This window comes from Aegilops tauschii, chromosome 6, assembly GCF_002575655.3.
Source record: "Aegilops tauschii subsp. strangulata cultivar AL8/78 chromosome 6, Aet v6.0, whole genome shotgun sequence".
NCBI classification, from domain to species: domain Eukaryota; kingdom Viridiplantae; phylum Streptophyta; class Magnoliopsida; order Poales; family Poaceae; genus Aegilops; species Aegilops tauschii.
In genome coordinates this window covers 317,459,243-317,470,099 of record NC_053040.3, presented here as the reverse complement: position 1 = coordinate 317,470,099, position 10,857 = coordinate 317,459,243, and positions in this window count along the sequence as shown.

Sequence of the window (10,857 nt, the reverse complement as noted above, 5' to 3'; positions counted from 1 at the left end):
AAGAACAGGGGGAACGGCAAGAACCCTAATGCGGATCTATTCTATGGAGTGGCAAGGACTTACGGGTGCTGATGAGTCACGGAGGTCGCCGCCGTTTCTCTGGACAGGTCAGGGTGATGCAGCGGCCGAGGTTGACGAAGACCAGGAGAGCGGCGGCGGCGGCGGAGCTCGAGCTCTCGGGTGCCAGAGGAGGAAGACGATGGAGGAGATAAGCAAATGAAGGCTTACGGGCCGGGCCTATTTATAAGGTGAGGCTAATAAGTGGGTGCGAGAAACGAGGAGGCCAAGGCGTGATTATCTCGCTATAGAAGCGCCTCGATTTTCAGGGTGGCCATTAAAGATAAAGATCCGTTGGAGTGTGACAGAATAAAAAAATGGACTTAATGGAAGATGACGTCATGGTGGGTTACCAGGAATCCAGAAGATGACGTCACGGCGGGTTATAACCTTCGCACAAATATAAGCCGGAAGATTTTCTCTCAAAGGGATTGAAGATTGACATGAACCAGTTCAAATCAATCTGGGGCCTAATGTTGAGGATATAACCATTGGAGTCACCCGCCCAGGAGGGGCCGGGTTACATCATAATGGTCATCACGCGAAGCCCAGTATCAAACTTGAAGACGGCGGGTCAATAATGGGCTTAAGACCCGGAGATGGCTAAGGGCCCGTAGTGATAACCGCCGTTAGGGTGAAACTTGTAGTGTAAGGCAAGAATAGTTAAGAGTCCGAGCCGGACACTGTTATGAGCCAGCCGGAACTCTGAGAGCCGCTGGGTGTCAACCTCTCTATATAAAGGGACGACCCGGCGGCGGTTTAAGGACAAGCAAGACCAAATCGATAACCAGGCAGGACGGTTTAGCTCCTGGTCGTCAAAACCCTAATCAATACCTCCTCAACTGGACGTAGGCTTTTACCTTCACCGCAAGGGGCCGAACCAGTATAACCCTCGTGTTCCTTGTCCCGTTTAACCCCTTTAAGCTTCCTAGCTGCGATGGCTCCACGACTAAGTCCTTGCACGAGGACATCTGACGTGACAATTCCACGACAGGTAGCGTGCTGACGGCGATCACATCGACCTTGGAACCATTCCCGACGTGCATCGTCACCTCGTCCTTAGCCAATCTTTGTTTAATCCGTAACTCCTATTTCAGTTACAAATATGAGCAACCGAACCAGTATCAAATACCCAGGCGCTACTACGAGCATTAGTAAGGTACACATCAATAACATGTATATCAAATATACCTTTGTTCACTTTGCCATCCTTCTTATCCGCCAAATATTTGGGGCAGCTCCGCTTCCAGTGACCATTTCCTTTGCAGTAGAGGCACTCAGTTTCACGCTTGGGTCCAGCTTTGGGCTTCTTCATGGGAGTGGCAAATTGCTTGCCATTCTTCTTGAAGTTCCCTTTCTTTCCCTTGCCCTTTTTCTTGAAACTAGTGGTCTTGTTAATCATCAACACTTGATGCTCTTTCTTGATTTCTACCTTCACCAATTTCAGCATCACGAAGAGCTTAGGAATCATTTTCGTCATCCCTTGCATATTATAGTTCATCACAAAGTTCTAGTAGCTTGGTGATAGTGACTAGAGAACTATGTCAATCACTATCTTATCTGGAAGATTAACTCCCACTTGATTCAAGTGATTGTAGTACCCAGACATTCTGAGCACATGCTCACCGGTTGAGCTATTCTCCTCCATCTTGTAGGCAAAGTACTTGTCAGAGGTCTCATACCTCTCGACACGGGCATGAGTCTGAAATACCGATTTCAGCTCTTGGAACATCTCATATGTTCCATGGCATTCAAAACGTTTTTGAAGTCCCGGTTCTAAGCCGTAAAGCATGGCACACTAAACTATCAAGTAGTCATCATATCAAGCTTGCCAAACGTTCATAACACCTACATCTGCTCCTGTAATAGGTCTGTCACCTAGCAGTGCATAAAGGACATAATTCTTCTGTGTAGCAATGAGGATAATCCTCAAGTTACGGACCCAGTCCGTGTAGTTTCTACCATCATCTTTCAACTTAGCTTTCTCTAGGAACGCATTAAAATTCAAGGGAACGGTAGCACGGGCCATTGATCTACAACATAGATATGCAAATACTATTAGGACTAAGTTCATGATAAATTAAGTTCAATTAATCAAATTACTTAAGAACTCCCACTTAGATAGACATCCCTCAAGTCATCTGAATGATACGTGATCCAAATCAACTAATCCATGTCCGATCATCACGTGAGATGGAGTAGTCACCAATGGTGAACATCTCTATGTTGATCATATCTACTATATGATTCACGTTCGACCTTTCGGTCTCCAGTGTTCCGAGGCCATGTCTGTACATGCTAGGCTCGTCAAGGTTAACCCAAGTATTCCGCATGTGCAAAACTGTCTTGCACCCGTTGTATGTGAACGTAGAGTCTATCACACCCGATCATCACGTGGTGTCTCAACACGACGAACTGTCGCAACGGTGCATACTCAGGGAGAAAACTTTTACCTTGAAATTTAGTTAAGGGGTCATCTTATAATGCTACCGTCGTACTAAGCAAAATAAGATGCATAAAAGATAAACATCACATGCAATCAAAATATGTGACATGATATGGCCATCATCATCTTGTGCTTTTGATCTCCATCTCCAAAGCATCTGATCTCCATCGTCACCGGCTCGACACCTTGATCTCCATCGTTGCGTCGTGGTCGTCTCGCCAACTATTGCTTCTACAACTATCGCTAACGCATAGTGATAAAGTAAAGCAATTACATGGCGTTTGCATTTCATACCATAAAGAGACAACCATAAGGCTCCTGCCGGTTGCCGATAACTTTTACAACACATGATCATCTCATACACTAACGTATATCACATCATGTCTTGACTATATCACATCACAACATGCCCTGCAAAAAAAAGTTACACGTCCTCTACTTTGTTGTTGCAAGTTTACGTGGCTGCTACGGGCTTCTAGCAAGAACCGTTCTTACCTACGCATCAAAACCACAATGGTGTTTCGTCAAGTTTACTGTTTTAACCTTCTACAAGGACCGGCCGTAGTCAAATTCGATTCAACTAAAGTAGGAGAAATAGACACCCGCCAGCCACCTTTATGCAAAACTAGTTGCATGTCTGTCGGTGGAACCAGTCTCATGTGCGTGGACATGTAAGGTTGGTCCGGGCCGTTTCATCCCACAATACCGCCGAATCAAAATAAGACGTTGGTGGTAAGCAGTATGAATATCACCGCCCACAACTCTTTGTGTTCTACTCGTGCATATCATCTACGCATAGACCTGGCTCGGATGCCAGTGTTGGGAAACGTTGCATGGAAAATAAAAAAAATTCTACGCACACGCAATGATCTATCCATGGAGATGCATAGCAACGAGGGAAGAGTGTGTCTACGTACCCTCGTAGACCGTGAGCGGAAGCATTTCTCAACGTGGTTGATGTAGTTGAACTTCTTCGCGCTTCAACCGATCAAGTACCGAACGCACGTCACATCCGTGTTCTGCACACGTTCAGCTCGGTGGCGTCCCTCACCTTCTTGATCCAGCAAGTTGTCGAGGTAGTAGATGAGTTCTGTCAGCACGACGGCATGGTGGCAGTGATGATGAAGTGATCCGCACAGGGCTTCGCCTAAGCACTACGAAGATATGACCGTGGGAGTAAACAGTGGAGGGGGCGCCACACACGGCTAACAATTGTCTGGGGTGTGCTAGGGGGCGCCCCCACATATATATAGGTGGGAGGGAGAGGGGAGAGGCCAGGAGGCGCCCCAAGTAGGACTGAATCCTACTTGGGTTCCTCCTAGGCCGGCCGCCCCCTCCCCTTCCTTATTTACCGGAGGGGAAAGGAAAGAGGAGGGAGGAGGGAACGAAGGGGGAGCTGAATCCCCCCTTTCCTTCTCCCTTCCTCTCTTTCCTTTTCCTCTGGTTTGGCCCATATGGGGCGCACCAGCCCCTGGTGGCTGGTGTGTTTCCCCTCTTGGCCCATTAGGCCCATATCTTTTGCCGGGGGGGTGCCCGGAACCCCTTCCGGTGACCCGATATGTACCCGGTACCCTCCGGAACACTTCCGGTGTCCGAATACTATCGTCCTATATATCAATATTTACCTCTCAACCATTTTGAGACTCTTCTTCATGTCCGTGATCTAATCGGGACTCCGAACAACATTCGGTCACCAAATCACATAACTCATATATTACAATATTGTCATCGAACGTTAAGCGTGCGTACCCTACGGGTTCGAGAACTATGTAGACATAACCGAGACACCTCTCCGGTCAATAACCAATAGCGGAACCTGGATGCCCATATTGGCTCCTACATATTCTACGAAGATCTTTATCGGTCGAACTGTTACGACAACATACGTAATTCCCTTTGTCCATCGGTATGTTACTTGCCCGAGATCCGATCGTCGGTATCTTTATACCTAGTTCAATCTCGTTACCGGCAAGTCTCTTTATTCGTTCCGTAATACTTCATCCTACAACTAACTCATTAGTCACTTTGCTTGCAAGGCTTCTTATGATGTGTATTACCGAGAGGGCCCAGAGATACCTCTCCGATACTCGGAGTGACAAATCCTAATCTCGATCTATGCCAACTCAACAAACACCTTCGGAGATACCTGTAGAGCATCTTTATAACCACCCAGTTACGTTGTGACGTTTGATAGCACACACAAGGCATTCCTCTAGTATCCGGGAGTTGCATAATCTCATAGTCGAAGGAATATGTATTTGACATGAAGAAAGCAATAGCAATAAAACTGAATGATCAATATGCTAAGCTAACGGATGGGTCTTGTCCATCACATCATTCTCCTAATGATGTGATCCCGTTATCAAATGACAACTCGTGTTCATGGTTAGGAAACCTTAACCATCTTTGATCAACGAGCTAGTCAAGTAGACACTCACTAGGGACATAGTGTTTGTCTATGTATTTACACATCTATTTAGGTTTCCGATCAATACAATTCTAGCATGAATAATAAACATTTATCATGAATAAGGAAATATAAAATAACAACTTTATTATTGCCTCTAGGGCATATTTCCTTCACTAGCACCATTCAAAAATTTAGGCCAATTGCCCTGACCAATTGTAGCTTTAAATTTTTTCTAAGTGTGTTACTAATCATTTGGGAGAAGTAGGTGATTAGCTTATCTCCCAGAACCAAACTGCCTTTATCAAAGGTAGGTTCATAGTGCAGTGACAGCTCATGAAATTATTCATGATGTGGTTGTCAATAATAAAGAAGGGTTTGTTTTTAAGTTTGATTATGAGAAGGCTTATGATATAATTAGTAAAGAGTTCCTCTTAGATATGATGGACCATAGAGTGTTTAGCCCCAAGTGGATGAAGAAGATTGAATCTCTGATTTATAAAGGTTCTGTAGTTGTTAGGATTAATGATTGCAGTAGTGAGTTTTTTTAGCCTTCTAAAGGGGTGAGACAGGGTGATCCTGCCTCCCCCCTCCTCTTCAACTTAGTTGCTAATGTCTTTAGCAAAATGCTGATTAAAGCTACTAAAAATAAGATGCTAACTGGGTTGATGTCTAACATTTTTCCTCAAGGAGTCATTAGTCTGCAATATGCAGATGTCACCTTCTTTTCTTGGAAAACAATCTTGAATCTGCTAAAAACTTAAAATGGTTGCTTTCTTACTTTGACCAACTGTCTGGGTTGAGGATCAACTTTCATAAGTGTGATCTATTTACAATCAATATTAAGGAGGAAGATGCCCAACTTGTGGCCCAAGCTCTATCTTGTGCTCTAGGGTCCCTTCCCTTTAAATATTTAGGACTCCCTCTACATCTCTCCAAGCTTGGGAGAGAAGACTTGCAACCTGTGGTTGACAAGGTCCTTAAAAGAGCTGCTGGTTGGAGAGGGAGACTATTAGGATATGATAAGAAGTTAGTTTTGGTCCAGTCTTCTTTAGCTAGTATCCCTACCTATCTTATGAGTATGATCAAATTCCCAAAATGGGCTATTAACCTAATCAACTACCAAATGGCTCATTGCTTCTGGGATAATTATGAGGGGCGTCATGAATACCATTTAGCTAATTGGGGGCTTTTGACCCAGAAAAAGCAATATGGTGGGATAGGGATTCCTAACATTGCTGAGATGAACCTTAGCCTCCTTGCTTGTTGGGTTTATAAATACCAATTAGGGGACCAGAAGATGTGGAAACAGATTGTTGATTCTAAATATAGAACCAGAAAAGCCAACTTTTCTCCTGTCCTGATAACAACCCCCCCCCCCCCGCCCTCTGGAAAGGGGTTTTGTGGGCTGCCAAAGCTGCAAAAATTGGTTTCCAATGGAGAATTGGCAATGGTAGGAGAATCAAGTTTTGGGAAGATCACTGGTTTGGGTCTTGCAGCTTGGCCATTCAATTTGGGAGCTGTATAGTATTGCAAATGAACATAACATCCCTATTGTTGATGTGTGGGATGGGGTAGATCTTAAGATCACCTTTAGGAGATGTGTGGACAATAGATTACCGCTTTTATGGTTTGACCTAGTTAGTATTGCTAAACCTATCGAAATTTCTGATGAGGATGATGCTTTAATTTGGAAGCTTGAATCTAATGGTAAATATTCTGTTAGATCTATGTATGCCATGGTTAACTTTAGAGGCATTAGCCCTGTTTTTATTCCTGATATCTGGCATATTCATTTCCTCCCAATGTTCACATTTTCTTGTGGCTGCTGGCTCATAACAAATTGCTGGTGAGGGGGAACCTAGTTAAAAGACAACAGTTAAATGATGTTACTTGTTTATTTTGCTGTGAATATGAAACCATTAGTCACCTCTTTTTTAGTGTGATGTTGCTGCACAGATTTGGAGAATTGTTCACTCCCTCACTGGGTGTATACCCCTGGCCACATTCGAGAATGTGGCTACTGTGGGTCAAGAATAAATCTCTGCAAGCTAATAACATGATCAATTCAGCTACTCTCTAGGCTATCTGGGATGCAGAAATGATATGTGTTTTAACAATGCCACCAGGGTTGGAGTGCAAGTGATCCTAGGGAAAATTGCTGGTTACTACTTGCTTTGGAAAATCATATGCACAGGAAACGCAAAAGAGTGTGTGGAGATGATCACATTGTCTCTGTGGGAGGTTGCCAGAAGACCACCCCTGCTGCTTTGGCCAGAGCCCGGCTGAGGAAACGTGAGTTGTGGCTGCAATACTCTTTGAGGAAGGCGGGAGGATGGATGGGTGCTGACAACATGGTGGTCCTGGCTTCATGTTGAAAAGATGTGTTGTCCTCCCCTATGCTCTCGTTAGTTCTTGTATCTTCTCCACCCCTGTATGGTTGGGGCTTTGGTTTCTTCCCTTGTGAGGAGCACTCTTTTTATTTTGTTTAGGTTGAATGTTGCAGGGCATACACCAATCTTCCCCCGCGTGCTGTAATAAGTTGTATTCGGTTTGGTTTCATTTCCGATGGAATGGAACCGGAGTAGATGCCCTTTTCCTCTAAAAAATATAAAGAAGATGCAGTGCGAACCAACTTGCAATTGGATGGTTAGGACAGTGGACATTCAAGTCCTAGACTTACACTGGTGTTCGCATTCTATATTTATTCCAGGCCTTTCGGCGATGTGCCTTCAGTGGAAGGATACGTTTCTGTTGACTACGAAGCAGCAGCGAATCTAGGACAGAAATGCAGGGTAGGCTGAACCTGTTTTTATTGGACTGGGCCTGCCAAATATGTTGAGGCTTAGTACTAAAAAAATATTGACGATTTTTGAGGGTAGGCTCAAGCCATGCGAAGCCTGGCCCTTAGATTCGCCCCTGCTATGAAGGCATCTGTGACGACGTTGTCAATTCAAGATGATGTGCCGGCTGAGCCTCTCAAAGATGCTTATAGAAGTAGAGTGAGTGTATTTGTATTTGTTTGAGTGTTTGTACTGTGAAAAAAGAAAATATACCGCAACATGCAACGCTGCCGCGCAACGTGATATAGTTGTCTCGCAACACGCAACGCTGCCGCGCCACAGGTTCAGATTCGGTCCAGTCTGACGGTAGAAAAGTCATGGTCGTTGATGCAGCTACCACCGCTGCGCCGCCGGCAACAACTTCACGTACGACACGCCTGAGCCGTACGACAGGCCGCGCCCAGGCTAGCTAGCCGGAGAACGACTCCTGTAGGCTGTAGCCTCTGACGGCAAATTTGACAAATTTGACCTATAATCGAAATCAAATCACAGAATGAACTGGTTCCGTAACTATTTCACACCCCTGACCCTTTTGTGTAGCGCCCGCCACGCCGGCGCCACACCCTACGGTGCAGCGCCTAGCTCCGGGGCGTTGCACCAGTGTCCACCGTGGCAGCCCACGGGCCCGCACCCAGCAGTGCAACGCCTCCGAGTTAGGCGCTGCACATAGCCGCTAGGCGCTGCACTGTGACTTATCCAGCCACTTGGCTGGGCCCCCCTCCCCCTCCCCCACCCCCCCCCCCACCACACACTCTCTCCCCCCTCCCCCGAGCTTTGCCCCCTCTCCCACTCTCCCCCCCTCTCAAATCTTCTTCCAAATCTTGCAAATTTGAAGAATTTGTTCGTGGATTTCGAAGTCAAACCCTCCCTCAAGGTAATAATCTCCGATCCCTGGCGCTGCAACATGTACAAATGAATGAGACATGGAACGTACCAACAAATGTTAAGTGCTAGTTTGAAGGAGATGTGAACCTTAATGAATTCTCGAAGTGCACCTTCCCCATCGCTTTTGCCAGCCGGGGTTGTTTCCAGAATAGTCTCGGTCTCGTCAGCTGCTTTCTTGATCTGGGCACGCTATGAACAGAAACGGTATCAAAGTGTTAGGCAAGCGAAGATGTGAAAAGTGCGAATGGAAAAGCAAAAAGGGCTAACCACAAAGTTCATCATTGGAGCTGAAGGGATGACCGAGTTGCCTTTCCTGACTAATGCGTTGTACTGGTGCTGGGCTACCTCATCAAAAACGGTGGGTTCCTCCAGAATCTCCTCAGCATACGCCGGCTGGCATACCTCCACGCGGGTACTTGCAAGAAACCATGTGAGATAGTTGTTGAACGCATCCGGGCAGTGCTCACAAAGCTGGGCTCGTTTTCCAGCCCTTGCTTGCTCCACACTAAGAGCGAACTGCACGACATACTTCCTGTGATGGCTGGCCCAATCCTTGATCTTCCGCTGCTTTTTCCTATCCAACCTGCAAGTTAGAAACAAGATATTAGCATCATCGAAACCGTCGAGAAGCTGCTAAGTGCTCAAGGTTAATTATATCTTACGCATGTAGCAACTTGTCCGTGTCCTCCCACTCCGGCGGGTGTGACTGGAACAAACCAAACTGGCGGAACACCCGATGTGGCAGGTGAAGCTCAACCGCCCAGTTGCATATCAGTGGGCACCGCATATGCCAGAGATCCCTATCCCTAATGCACATCGGATTAAGCCTGAACTCTATAGGGTTACCAAAACTCACTCCTTTTCCATACGGCTCCCATTCCACCTGCAAAATGGGATTCAATGCAAAATTGATATCGAGTGAACATTTAAGCATGATAATCACTTATGCAAGGTCGGTTCACCTGCTCAGGCGTGATGGCGTCCAGCTCGCTCTTGTACAACTTGTACATTATAGAGGGATCATCCGTCGTCTCATTTAACACATCCCACTTGTAAGCCCAAGTGGGGAGCCGTAGTGGGTCGTCTTTATCGTCCCAATCCTCGTACTTCACGGTCTTAGGTCATCCAACCGGCAAACGCTCCCAGCTCCATATGGAAAGTGCGAGCAGACAACCACCAATACCTCCAGTGTGCCTACAACTGGCATCGTCCAACTGCACATAAAAAAGAACATGGTCAAATTTGCCGCAAAAGCGCATTGATAATGTATCAATGAAGTGAAAAGGAAACAACTTCATACCTGTCGATACAAGTAAGCTAGTGTCGCCGAACCCCAACTCCATTTGCTATCAAAGACGGTCAACGCCTTCAGCCACATCCATGGAGCATTCTTGCCGGTGCCATCAGCAAACATTGTCCTCGATACCACGTACCACATGTAGACACGAGCATAAGTCTTCACCATGTCCTCATTAGCATCATCGGGGCAATGAGCGAAGTGCGATGATATCCACGTGAAAGTAGCGCCCGCTGCGACTCTTTCCTTCTTCTTATCTTCCCTTTCTGGCTCCCGAGGCTCCGGAGGAACCATACCGATAAGGGCTTGCATCTGCGCGCGCCACCCTTCAGAATCGGTGTTCATACATAAAGGATTGCCATCGATAGGAAGACCGGTGATCATAGCGATATCCTGCAGCGTCACGGTCATCTCCCCGGTCCGAAGATGGAAAGTGTGTGTCTCCGGCCTCCAATGATCAATAAGCGCGGTGAGTGCTGCAGCATTGTTGGGTGGCGTCGACCGGCGGACCAACTCAATGAAAGGGAGAAGTCCTGCCTCCCTAACATAAGGTGTGTACCGCTCATCATAGCTCATCCCTCCAAGGCTGATCCCGTGAGACCGAAGCTTCAGAGGTGCAAGCTCCTACAAACAAACAAATCATAACATTACATATGGGGCATTTGTGTTTGAACAAACATACGAAATTCATAACACCGGCCACTTTCAGTATTACCCGCTGCTGCACCGCCATAGCGTACGACCGGTGTTGATGGTCCCAGTGATCATCGAGAAGCCAAACCATCCTAACAATTTCAACAAAGCATTCATGTCAACACGATTATCTTTTCAATTCAAAAAAACTAAAGTAGGCCTACTACATGCAAGATCCAAAGCATATGGTGCTTCCTCCTACTTGGGCCTACTTCATACAAATAACATG